The following is a 14,348-nucleotide window of genomic DNA, read 5'->3' as shown; positions in this document are numbered from 1 at the left end:
GGCCCTAGCGGCTCCGCAGGGGTCGCCTAGGGGTCGGAGCGTGTCCTCCAGCCCCCCTCGTCCCTCCTCGCAGGCGGCTGCCTCCTTGGGGGTCAAGTCGATGCCTTTTTGGCACCGTTCCTTGGACGCCCCGGCTCCGGTCTCCTGCACCGCGCATTGTGGCGGAGGTTGTTCCAGCGTCCCCTTCGGCATCGGTCGACGTTGACCTGCCCCCGGTCGCGGACTCTATGGCGCCAGGCCTGCGTCGGGTTGTTGATTTATCTTTGGACGCCCCTCCTCTCCAGAGGATTGGTGGTTGATGGTTTCATCTTCCTCGGAGACGGGTCACCGCCTTGTAGATGTTTCACCGGCGTCGTCTAAGGACGGCTCCTTGCCGCGTCCGCAGTCTTCGACGGGGGCGCCTCAGGTTCCCCGTTCCTCGGTCCCTTTTCCCCCTTTCTGGACTTGGCCTTTCCCTCCTCCTGTGGAACTGGGGGGCGGCCTCCTTAGCATGCAGCCGTTGCCCACAGAGGAGCTGCTTTCCCTACCGTGGGGCCCTACGGAGGTGGGTGCTGCCTTCGTTCGGGCTGTTTCCACGACTGCAGGAATCTTGGCATGGGCGATCCAGCTGTCCATTTCTCCACGGATCATCTTCTAAGGTCCTCGGAGGTTCTCCATCAGGGTTCTGGTGGTCGGGAGCGGCTTCTTCCTTTCGAGAATTTGCTCCACACTTCGCTTTTGGGGACTTGGGGGCGGCCCGCCACGGGGGACCCGGTGCCCCAACAGCTTCTGCACCGCCCTGCGCCGCATGACCCTGTCTGTCTTTCTCATCACCCTTCTACCAGGGGGTCCCTTTTACAGACTGCCTTTCCCTCCCTGCCATCGGTGTTGTCTCCTCCGTCACAGGAGGCCCGCTGGTTAGATTCCTGGGGGCGCAATATCTTCGCCTCCACCAGCGCTGGCTTGCGGGCCCTTAACACTTAAAGGGTTCCCATGTCTTGGGATGTAACATGCCCTATGTGGGGTATTGGTAGCTATTGTATAGCTCTGTCATGTGCTGGGAGGTATGGTTGCCCTTCGGGCCTCTGCTCTCCGTGGCATCACAGTATGTCACAAGTGTGATCCACTTACTAATGGTTTTAGAGTGGCTTGTGTTGCGTCACGGTCTGTCCTTCTTCTGGATCGCGGTATCACTACCCTGGGCTGGCCTGCTATCTGCGTTTTTTCGTGTAACTCAGCCTGATTCCACTTCTCTTGTGGGCCTGTTTGTGACGGCCTCTTGCTTGGGTGTGTCTGGGCCCTTCTTGGCCCTCCTGACCTCTAAATTCGGCTGGCGTCTGGATTGTCCCGGGTGCACCGTTCCGTGGTGCTGGCTGCTGGCTGTGCATGCCAGTGCAGACTTGTTGTTCTTCTGCACCATTCTGCCTTTGGTCCCTTCTTCTCCTGTATGCCTTTTTGCTGAAGCACGGTTCGATCTTGTCTGTTGCCTTCTGGTGGTGACAGGCTTGGTTGCCCTCTTCGCTGGGTGTGTTCCCGGTGGGGGGTGGGGAGGCTTGCCTTGGTTGTACCTCTTCTCCTTGGAGTCTCTGGGTAGCTCTTCTTTCTTGGTGCTCCTCTGCGTTGCCTATGCCTCTGGGACTTCTGGTGGAGATTCTTGGTACTTTGACTGGGCTCGGGGTGCTCTGGCCTCCCTTTGCCTTGTCCTTGTTTCCTCCTGCTGGGGAGGATGGGCCGCCTTTTTGTTCGTCTTCCCGCATCCCCTCTGGGACTGGTGGTCTTCTGGATGAGGGGGTTCTTTTTTGCCTGGGGGTCAGGGCTCTGTTCCCTGTCCGGTTGACTCATCCCCTCGGGCCCTGTGTTGAGTCCAGGCCTGTGGGTCCTTTCGCAGACCCTTCTTCCCTTTGGGTATGGCTAGGGTATCTATTCTACGTTAAGGAATCTGTGGCTAGTAGTCTCTATCAGATGTACAAATTACTTACCTTCGGTAACGATGTATCTAATAGAGACGATTTTAGCCGCAGATTCTTTCACAACCCACCCTGCCTTCCCGTTTCTGCAAGGACCCTCTGCTTGGGTTTCTGCAGTTGCCTCCGTCTGGGTACCTTGTCTCCTGTGGGTATCCTCTTCGCTTTCTTCTGGTCAGGCTTCCCTCCAGCTGGTTTCTGTTCAGCGTGGGAGCCTACCTTCCTCTTTCCCTCTGTTGTTGGAGTTTCTAGTCCCCACATGGTCTTCGTCGTGGGGGGTTCTTTACCTGTCCTTGGCCTCCTGTTCCCTTCATATGGCACTGTGGTCTGCGGATGAGTTTCCTATCCTTGACTTCTCCTCCTTTCAGAAGGTATGCCCTTCTTTAGCCGGGTGATCTGGGGTTGGGTTACTTTTGATCCTCTGTCCCGGTAGTGTGACCCTCCCCCTTGTGCTTGTAGTTGCGGACTTTCTTCCTCTTTTTCTCTCTTTTTCTCTCTCTCTTTCTGTCGAGGCTCTTTCACATGCTTTTGCCTTCAGGATGGCTCTAGCCTTGGCTTGCAGGGTGGTTCCACTGAGTGGTGATTTGCACTTTCTTGCTATGGCTTTGCTGCTCTAGCCTTCTAGTGCTTTACTGCCACCCGGTGCTTTCGCCTTGGCTTGCACGAGTTGTTCCTTAGTGTGGTGCTCTGCTCCTTTTCTGCTCTGGCCCGCTGTTGTCACCTTTTGGTGCCTTGGGGCCGTCAAGTGGTGTGCCTCACCTTTTATTTCTCTGTTTGTTCTCTGGGTTTCGCAGACTGTTCCCATGTTCTCCTCAGTTTTGTTGTGATGGCTCCGCGTTGTGGTGCGAAACGTTCTCCGAAGCAAACTGACGTCAGCCCTCCGGGGTGGGGTGGGGTTTATGTCACCTCGCAGACATCACGCCTGCGGAGGATGCCGTGGGAGAGTCGCGTGGCATGCAGGGATGCTGGGCAAGAAAGTTTTCCGGGTCCAGTCTCACACCTGGGGGATATTCTACGTTGAGGAATCTGCGGCTAGAATGGTCTCTACCAGATACATCGTTACCGAAGGTAAGTAACTTGTACTTTAGATAGTTTCAACAGTCTGGAGTGCCTGGAGCCTTTATTGGTAGCCATTATGTCTGATTGGGTCAAAAAAGGACAGTCCCCAATTATAAGGAGTAAATGGGGCGCTTAGAATGAGGGGCAGGTTCCAACAAAAATCAAAAAAAGGTTTGATTACTCTGTGTCCCTAAAGCAACACCCAATGAAACTGAAGCTCGGTCACACTGGGGCAAAGGCTCACCCCTATCATTCCGCACAGTTCCATTGTGTGCTTGGGGCAATGGAGGGGTAAAGGTTGGCGATATAGAATACACTCCTACCAACGGTGTGGAACCAGCAGATCCAAAGGGCTTAGATCTGCGTGAAAATTAATCCTCTTCGTTCAAACTTTGTTCGCCCCAGCCTTTCAAGTGCAGGGGAGTTTCTTTGCCAGGATGGGGGAGGGGCCCCTTGCAGAGACCCAATGGTGGGCCCCGGCGTCGAGTAATGACAAAATTCCCCAGTCGATCTTTAAATTATCAATGAAGGGGGGGAGCCAAATTCACGCCGTCCAGTCCCCGCAGCAGCACAGGAGGCAGTCCAATGGTGCCTGTCTCTCGCCAGGTGTCTTTGTGTGTATTGGGGCCCTCTCTCCGCAGTGCAATGACTGCCACTCAATTTACCCTGACGAGGGGTGAACGGGGACTGACCAATGCTCGTTCCTTTTGGTGGAAGCGCAGCGACGCAGAGAGCAGAATGCCATCTAGCGAACGTAGGCCCTCGCAGCAGCAGCGGATGTCGCGTAGAGTGGCTCCGGACGTAGTCACGGCTAATGCATCCTCCTGGTCCAGATCTGGGGTTTCTGCTTGAATTTCACCGGACAGAGCTAACAGATCTACTCGGCAGACTGGGTGACTCCGCAGCTCAATGCGCACCTAGGACCTTGTTTTTGATGGGCTATCTGGATGACTTAGCGGATTTTGGGGGAAATTATTTAGTTGAAGCTCTGAGCTTCACACCTTTGCGGCCATCTTGGGTGTCGGCTAGCTACGCCCCCACATATTTTAGGACTCTTGTTCGCCTTTTACACTGTTGAACTGTTCAGATTTTGATAAAATGACAAATGATGGCTGTGAGAAGTTGGCCTGTCATATGATGTCCACTATTCTAGTGGGCACCTTGCACCAGTCCAAACGACCCTTATTGATGGTAGGTTTAGACAACCTTTATAGAAAGCTATCCAAGTGGTAGCTGTGGAGAGCAGCCTTCAGGCTAAGTCTTAAAGGAATATAAAGCAGCTTGTTTTACCAGTCTATAATCCCTTGAATAATCAAATGAAAATACACCACACAAGGTATATATATATATGAAATATATGTATTTACTCTAAACACAACTCCTCTAGTCTCTTTATGAGGCTAGAGACCAAAGTACAATACATGAACTTAAATAGCACACAGTAAACTAGCACAGTATACTTTATGCCCTAGGGGCCTCACAAACCATATGCTAAAATAGTGGTATAAGAACCGCGTGAGGGATAGAAGTGAGGCCTAGGGCATGTAGAACCGCTGGGGCAACCAGGAACCACCCAAGGTAGGGACGCAGGAGACCCACGGGGGACGCGTGCAGTGTCTAAACACAGCCGCGAATCACCATTGACTTCTATGGAGGAAATACAAGTTACAATTTTAAAGATTAAGGACACTTGGGAGTGAACTACGATGGAACCCTTTTAGACTTAGACACTTCGAGAGTCAAGACCCATAGGAGCACTGGAGTACTCGTGTTACCTCACCCAGGGAAGCCGGGTGCATAGGTGTCTTTTGGTGTAATTTTTCGTTGTTGATTCAAATGGAGAGATGCGAAGAAGTGCTGCAGGCGACCAGAGGAAAAGTGTCCGGGTGGATCCAAGGGTGGATCGGAGATCTGAAGAATCTGAAAGCAGAGGGGACAGAGTCTGGGTCACTAGCCAGTGATCAGGATGGCGACAGGAAAATGCCAGCCCATGTCGGGTGCTTTAAGGTTAAGTAGGTGAAGCTTGACTCTTCAGCCACGAGGACCAGGAGGTGTCGACAATGACCAGGAGCTGGATTCGAGCTGTCCCACATTGGATATCGAGTGCTGCAGTGTCGGTATCCAGATTGGACCCAACAAGCCTTGACAACAGCAAACCATGAAAGAAGACAAGATTGGCTTCGGTGCAGACCAGCAAGGTCTGAGGGACTCACCCTTTAGAGGGGATTCAGGGCACATCTAGAGCAACCAGGAAAGCTCAAGAAACAAAGGATTGTCCTTTGTGGGGACCCAATAGGCAATGGACTAGAGATCACGAAGGAGCCTTGAGCTGCAGTGAAGAAAGGGGACTCATGGAACACTCGTGAAGTGCAGGCATCTCAGCTTTGGTGCAAAAGGTGCTTGCAGCATGGGCAACAAATAGCCCAATGCACAACATCAGGAAACTGCAGGAAGTAGGTGCACTTGCAAACTTTCAGGATGTCAAAAAGTTCTGGTCCCACGTCTCTCGTGATAGCTACAGGTGTCAGCTCTACTGGGGACTCATGCCAGCCTCAGAGATGTCTATAAGTCCATGTCCTGTGTCACAGATTCTTTGGGATCCGGCGGGAGCCTCGAAAATGCAGACCAGCAAGATGCTCTTCGGTGCCTGTTTGAACAGGGAGGTCACTCCTTGACCCCAAGGGAGATTTCTTCCATCTTCCAGTTGATATGGAATGTCGAAGGTCCAAGATTTATGTTTCAGAGTTTCGTACAGGGCAATCTAAAGTCCTAGAGACTGGGTTCCTATACTTATACTAAGTTTAGGGGTTGGACTAACTCTAAGGTCCCACCTATGGGAGGACCTGGGGAGTGGGTGGTTACACCCCTTCCCCTTTGTCCTATTTCACGCCAGAGCTGGGGCAGAGTGCCCCAGCAACCGGTTTGAACTGGGAAATGTATGGAGCACCTTGTGTGCCCCAGGCAGTGTCTCAAAAGCATTCACTGAATGCAGCCCACCCTGTCCCAATACACTAAAGCCTGTCTGGAGAGGTACTGGCACCTCCCTGGACAGGAAACCTATTTCCCAGGCCTCCCTTGCCAGAGTTTCATCCAGCAGCAGGAGGTCAGACTCATGTCTGTGGCAGCAGCATCCATTTTGTGATGCTGAGTCTCTTTTAAACATTTACCGGTTGTACCAGTGTGTACATGTCTTCTCCCTCTAGATGGGTGGAATGCTACCCCCGCCTCCAGAACTGGCGGGGGGGAGGGGGGTAGTATTCCGAAGCGTTTGACACCAAACACGACATGTTTTGATAAAGCCAAACCAAAGTAAGCATTAACCACGAGGATTATAATGCACTTAAGAGCATATGGTATGGCTATATCATAGAACAGCTATAAGGAAGGATTTCTGAAAGCTGCAGAGGGGCTCAGCTCATGCTAGGGCACCCTCTCACACAAAATCAATCACTCTACCTTCAGGATTGTCAAGGCCTGCCATAGGAGTGACTTATAAGTTAATATGTGTTTATATGTATAGGTAGATATAGGTATACTATATCTAAGTAAGGGGTACTTACACCACCTTACCCAGGCTGCAAGTGCAGACCTGTGGTGCCATTTTGGAAGGCTTCCCAGGGTTGGCATATTACATGCTTCAGCCCCTGGTAGGCCTCTGGGGTACCTATGCCCTTGGTACCTAATGTACCATATACTAGGGGCTCACAGGGTAACTCAGTAACCAATCTGGTATGTACCTAAAGTACATGGTATGAACTTAGAGAGAGAACTGCTAGGCAGTGGTCCTGATTAGCAGGGCCACAGCCAGACTAAAGTAAAAAAAAACAGTGAGACACAGCAAAAAGTGGGTGTAATCATAGGAAGCAGACCCTACTCTCCTACAATGGAGGGGTTTCATTAGAGGCACCTGGCATTTCACCTGAGGGTTATGCTAAATAACCTATGCCGGTTGTTGGGATGATGAAAATGCTAGTACAAAAATGCTAGTAGAGTTCAAAGGTAGATCCATTTTTGGATAGGTTTACATCGTAAAAAGTGTATCTTATATGGGTGGCAAAGGTTTGGAAAGGTGTACATCGTAAAAAGTGGATCTTATATGGTTGGCAACACCAGAAAGAGTTAGGCATCATCCTTGATCCTAATAAAAAGGAGCAAGTCTTTTTATGAGACAAAGTCAATAACGGGCTGGAGATTTGTGAAGAATTTCCCAATCTATTTTCAGAGCAGCTTGGTTTACTGCATGATTTCCAACACAAAATTCAATTAAGAGATGGAGCCAAGCCAGTTGTGCATAAATCTTGCCCAGTTCCCCATTTAATGAAGGAACCATTAGAAAAATAATTGAATATGTTGTGTGAGATGGGGATTATACAGCCCATAGATTCTTCAGAATGGTTGTACCCCATTGCCATCGCATACAAGGCGAATGGAGAAGGCATTAGTTTGTGTGTGGCTTTGCGTAGGCTTAACTAGAACATCTGGGTAGAAAGCCACCCACTTCCACATATAAATGAAATGCGTAGATCCATGAGACAGGCTAAGTATTTCAGTGTTGTAGATCTTTCCATGTGAAACCTGGACCGATAATCGTGAACATTACCTGCACCATCTTGCTCGATGGTCCCTTTTTGCGCACACATAGGCCGCAGCCATTTTGATCGACTGCGACCATTTTGTGTTCTGTTGTTCACCCCTGTTTCACCTGCACTTCCACAAGTATCTGTATAACATTCTGACCAACTTGGTATGTGTGCTAAGGGTCATAATCTAGTGGACATGCCCACATTTGATGTTAGCTTAAGAACGACATTCTATTGCCACTGCAAACCTCTGCATTCCTTGTTCCTCCCCATCCCTGTGCATGTAACCAAAGATTGTAGATACCAAAAGGTCCCGCACTAACCTGGTTTATTGCACCCCAAAGAATGCACCTTCCGATGGACAATGGAACGTGTTTTCCTATCAACAGTAAAGGACGTTAAACCCTGACCAGTCTCACATGTTCATGACCCTGAGGCAAAGGCCTGCTGCCTGATAAACATCATATGTCTGACTGTTTATGATTGGGAGGGTACGAACCAACTTGTCCGAAATGTATGGCATCTTGTCCGGGGCGGGGTACCAAGCCTACATGACACCGCTCATAAAGATTGTATTGTCGAAACACTGTATAAAAGTAGCCTGTTGGAGAGTTGAAGTTAGAACACCTCCCTGAGAGACATGCCGGTGTCTGCGGTAGACGTGCTCTCCTCTAGAGTAAATAAACCACGTTCTTGCCTTCCAGTTTCCAGCGCCTTCCTCGTTATTTGAATCGAATCGAAAGTGAATTAAAGGTGATAAGCCAAGCAGCTTCGGGGGGTCTCAAAGGGGGCTGCTTTTCATCAATTGGGGTCCCAAGCCTGGGGCCCATCAGTGACTCGCCGGTCCAAGTAGGAGAGGTCCCAACGACGGAGTGAACAACTAACTGATTGGGGTTAACCTGCCTTGAGAGGACCCTCGTCTGGCTGCCGATCAACCTGAACTTCACCAGTTCCGAGCAGACCTCTCTCGTGAGTGACCTGCGGTCCTGACTGCGACCCTAAAGGATTGCCGTATCGATATCGGAGTGAGAGGACAACCTGGCGCTGAAACGGGAAGACGAAGAGCTGTCCATACGGTCCGGGTAAGGTCGTGAATTACGACAAAATTGACTGTCTGATTGTATTGAAATTGTTTGGTCGAATACTAGTATTCCGTTCTTGAAGTTATTTGTAGTAATTGAGACATTCCCTGCTTGCAAACAACGTAGAATAAGAATATTTCCCTCTTTTCAGGCAGCGAAGGGCAGGTAGTGCGGACCTTTGTCCACGACCTATTGAGATATTTATATTGACCGCTTGTACGTCATGCCTGCCTTCTCAAAATTGTTTGATTGTTTTGGACCGGACCGTTTGTTAGAGGTCAGTCATCCAGCACCGTCGGAGGGCACCCCTAACAAGGACATGTATGTTAAATATGAAGTAGCCATCGTTGCTTATAGCAAACTGTGGCACAGATACACTAGGAAGGACCGGGTAAATCAGTGGCCACTGACGGGATCTTTTGATCTCGCTAAAATAGAAATATTAGAAATAGCGCTCCACAGAAAGAAAGCTACTCCTGCCATGCTTGACAGCTTTGGGCCCTCTGGCGAAAAGAAGCAACTCAACGAAAGAAAAGAGACGAAGCCAGGCAGGAAAAAGAGATGCGAAAGTCTGCTTACCAGACCTGTAAAAGGTTAGAAGATTAAATAAAAGAAAGGGAAAATGATAAAAATGAACAAGAATCAAAAATATCAGGCCAGTACCCTATTAGAATGCCTTCAACTCTTTACCCCGAGTTACCGGCTAAACAGAGAATAAATGATGACCTTTTGTTAGGCCCCCCGATCATCTACATGCCACCTCCTTATGCCCCTACTCATCCCGTAGTACAACGCCAAGAACAGCAAGGTACCAACGGAGACGCCACAACCATTTCCGCTCCAGTCTAGCCACTTGCACCAAGTGCCTCATCGACAAACGCATTAGTAGAAATAAGATCGATAGAAAAAGAGTCGCCCAGGGTCCCACGACTAAGTACGCACGAGCGGGCAAACATTGACAAGATAGTCAAAACCCTCGTGGAGAGAAGAGAAACGGAAGAGTATGTGACTGATATATGCAATTCATATGTCGAGAACCACAAACGATTCTTCATTGTGTGCTTCTGTTACTACACACTTACTGCCTATGAAGAGAAATATCAGGATGTAGGGCCCGGGAGACTAATGACTCTTTACAGAATAGTTAACATCTGAGACGAAAACGACAACGATGTGGCAGAACTCTTTTCGTCCACGTTAGAAGTATTCCGCCACCTCATAGAAGAAGGACAGATAGATACAGACAAGACATCGAAGCTAGTAAAACCCCCATTAGAGAAGCTAGATAACATGATGCCGATAAAGGAAGCCGCCCCGTATTGGGTTCCCCCTAGGGGACAAGGGACTAATGACGATATAAATCATCAGGACGCTAAAGGGAGGGTGGTCTACAATGGGTTTATCAGCCATGGGACAGACAGGACATCATGACGTTCCGTAAATCTCTGCCAGATTTACGAAAGAATCCCACCGCCTTTTACACAGAACTAGGTACCGCGTTGGGGTCCACAATAATGACACTTGCTGACATCGACTTGTTCTTCGGGTTATGTTTACCAGCCGATGTGTGGAAGCAGATTAGGAAGGTAGACCACACAGAATTGCTCGGCCATACCTGGGAACAGCTCAGCACATTAGACAAACAGCGGAATCCTGGTAAAAACCGGTTAAAGCTATATTGGACCTCCCTGACAAAATAGTGCAGAAGGTAAAAACACTGATACCGGAGAAAAAGATAGACTGGTCCATAGTAACCGCGTGCCGCCAGAAACCACAAGAGGATGCCTCCGAGTATTTCTCGAGATTCGAAACAGTGTTCTCTGATTACAGTGGACAGGACAGGTCGACTGCAACCGGACACCACTTATTCATGCAAAATTACGTCAAAGGACTGCTACCGGAGGTATCCCAGAAATTACAGACTAGCGAAAGTAGTTGGGCAGCATCTAAACCGGCAGCCATTCTCCAAATGGCCCAGTACTATGAACTTCAACAAAAAAGAGAGAGGTCTGGTCAGTCGCAGGACTGCCACAAAATTGGAGCGAATGAAGAAGGGGTAACACACACACTCAATTTTGAGTAGGAAAGCCCTCACACACCGACCTGGTCAGTGTCATGCTTCATCATCGGGCCCCACCAAAGAGGCCGAGTGCCTCTTTGGTGTGCTGCGACGCCAGAAATACTGCGGAGCTGGTCGTGTGGGGAGGGCGTGATGTGAGTGAAGTATAATTAAAAGTGCCTAGGAGGGTATAAAAAAAAGATTTTTTTAATGAGTGATCCCTAAGACACAGGTAAGTGGTATATGTGTCTGAATTTACGTGCCAAGGTTGTTAGGATTTGGTTAAATTCAGCTAAGTACCACACAGTTAATTAATCAGTCAACATGTTTCTGCCATACTAGTGGTATATATTCACCAAGGCATTCTTCAGGACTATACCCCTGCGGTATGGACACTCTAATAGTCCACCCTAACCTGGGGGCGTGAAAGTGAAAAAAGAAAAGGTGAAAAAAGTGCTTAAAATTAGAAGAGCGTGATGCTCATTCTAAAGAAAAAAGCCCCAAGTTCAGGGGTATTTCAGCACCTGTGGAGAGAAGATGTACAAACAAACACACAAGGACATACATACAATTAGTATACGCCATTGCGAATTATCATAGTGCTCCATAGATGGTGGCAAATACTAGTGTGCCCATAGTAAACGCTATTTTAAGCACCATCCAAGTAGCCCTTTGGGGATGTTTAGCGTTAAACTCTGGGAGGTGAAGTGCTAGTGGTGTTTAAAACTACAGCTGTAGAAGGGAAATAAAAACACGGTATGAATTCACCTTGTAGCAGGGATCAATTGACCAAGAGGTCGGTGACCCCCCTAAGATAGTAAATATGGGTGATATCTCACTTTAAAAGAGGGCGCTACTAGCACCATGGGTCTCGGGAGGAGGATTGGAGCGCGCCTGGCACATCCTGAAAAGGAAAAGAGTTAAATGGCATTGCTTCCAAGTACTTAGCTCGTGGAGATTGAGATGACCGTCCTATCGGTAATGTAAGACTCACGCCCTCAGCACTCGCAACCCGCTTTTGAACCTTCAAAATTCCTCTGGACCGGACCCCGACGATGGAGAGCGGGACCGGAGAGTGAGTTTAAATACGCTGTGTTTGTGTTTCAGCGCGCGATTCCGGGTTGGGCGTGTCTCGCTCAAAGCGAGGCTTGGAGCGCACGCGCTCGTGTGGGCGGGGTACGGTCGGTTTCCAGAGCGAGGCTTGGAATCACAAACCTGACGCTCGCCGGCCGTCAATGTTGTGACGGTCGGTGTCTGAGTTTCTGCCACTTCGGGATCAATAAAGGATAATTGGCAGTGCTCCTATGATTTAAGAAAATGGGCATAGTTGTAAGGCACTAGACGTTCAATGCATAAATTATAAAAAATATATATAAAAAATATATATATCAATAAAAACATTGAGAGGGCATTTTATGCTCATACATACAATATCAGTAATGCTAATGGGAATATTTAGAGGGCTTTGCTTTTCGACACGATCTCAGTGGTGATATTGGGAATAATTACAAGGCACTAGTTGTTTAAGTGCACAGATAGTCAGCAGCAGGAAAAATAGGAGAGCATTTGTATATTGCTGTTACACATGATATGATAATTGGAGCCTGGCTCAAGGGTTTACGACAGAACAGTGTTCCATGGGATGTCGTCGTTAAGGCCATTGATGTTGGTCCCCAGACGATATACCCAACGCTGCTCTTTTTCAAACAATCTGTTTTGTACATTCCTTGTGCCATCAATTGCTTCAATGATGGTCCATCTCATGTCATTGGTAGTGTGATTATTGTCCAGGAAATGGCGACTCAGTTTAGTTGTTACTTTTTTGCACCTTATATTGCTCCGGTGCTCGCAGATGCGTTGTTTGACCTTTCTCGTGGTCATGCCTATGTAACGGAGCTGGCAGGGACACGTGATTAGGTAGATCACGTTTACTGAGTTGCAATTCGTGTGTTCACGTTGGGTCCACACTTTGCCTTCTTCAAGTGACAATGTTTTAGTAGCTTGAGTCAAATGGCAAACGCTACAGTCCGAGCAGGGGTAGTGTCCGGTGATTTTTGGCATACCCCAGGCTGTCGTCACTGACGGTATAGTGTTGGGTGGTTTTTCTTTTGGGCGTGTGTGTACCAATGCATCTCTCAAACTGCGTCCTTTTTTGAAGGAGAAAAGTACTATGAACACCAGAAAAACGAGAATGATAGGGCTACAGAAAGGAAAAAGAAGGACTTGAAGGAAAGAGTAATGATAGCTCAACTCAAAGGGGTGAATACAGGGAGGGAGCAATATAAGGGAGGATACCAACAGAATGTCCCTAGAGTATAGCTGCCTAGAAATTACTAGTTGACACCATATGTACGACGCCAGGACTTAGGACAGGATCAATGCGCATTTTGCAAGGAATATGGACATTGGAAATCCCAATGCCCGGCCTTATCAGGAGCTGGTTGGGGCAGAGGGGCAAGGGAAATAGCAAGTGAACAGAGAGGAAGAGGACGTGGGAGAGGGTACGCAAGTGAAGCAAGAGAGGAAAGGCCAGGAAGAGTGAACGCATTTGACCATCCTAGACAGAACCAGTATCAACAGAAAGATTACAACAACGCGTATGACTTTACATAGGACAGCCAGGGGCAAGGGAGGGATCTATGTTGATCAGCAAGGTCCTTATGTTACCGCAGAGGTCTTGGGCACAGAGTCGCCATTTTTGGTAGACACAGGAGCAACACGTAGTGCACTATCCAAAAGACTGATTCCAAGGGCACCCTTGTCTGGCTCACATGTGACCTCAATAGGACTTGCTGGTACGCCCTCCACCAACCCTTTGTTCAAACTGATTCCTTTCAACCTTGACAGCAATATCATTGAAACGACATTTCTCCTCTCTTCTAACACCCCAGACGCCATTATGGGCCTTGACCTTCTGAAGCACTTCTATGCGACAATCAGGTGCTCGTCAGACGGAGTGCGTGTCATCCTATATGACAACCACCAGCACCATGGAGATAGCCCTTCCCAGCACATGTATCTCATCTCTGAGACTGACACATCCCTACTGGACACTTTACTATCACACTTATGGGCTAGAGCTGATTCGGACGTAGGACGAATGATGATTGACCCAGTACACGTGACAATACAACAAGACGCAATCCTACCGAAGGTACCACAGTACAGAATCTCACCAGAGTGTGAGAAGGCACTGACGGACATCATACACTCTTTGATAGAGGCAGGGGTGGTATAGAAAGTAGTGAGCAACGTTTGTAACAGCCCCATACTACCGATAATAAAGAGACAGGGAGAGGGAGATGGAAAAGCCTACCGCTTCATCATTGACCTGCGGGAAGTAAACAAAATTGTAGTACCACAGTACCCAGTAGTTTCCAACATCACTACCATCTGACCTTAATTCCCTCAACTGCTACCACCTTTACCGTAATCGACCTCAAAAATGCGTTCTTCTCCATACCTATTCATAAAGACAGCCAGTATCTATTCGGATTTACCCTAAATTCTCGGTTATATAGATTTTGTAGAGCGCCCCAGGGGTACACAGAGAGCCCAAGCATCTAAAGCCAAGCGCTTATAAGACAGTTGGATGCTATACAATTACCAGACGGTGTGACGCTAA

This window comes from Lissotriton helveticus, chromosome 4_1, assembly GCF_964261635.1.
Source record: "Lissotriton helveticus chromosome 4_1, aLisHel1.1, whole genome shotgun sequence".
Classification (NCBI taxonomy): domain Eukaryota; kingdom Metazoa; phylum Chordata; class Amphibia; order Caudata; family Salamandridae; genus Lissotriton; species Lissotriton helveticus.
This window is presented reverse-complemented; position numbering follows the sequence as displayed.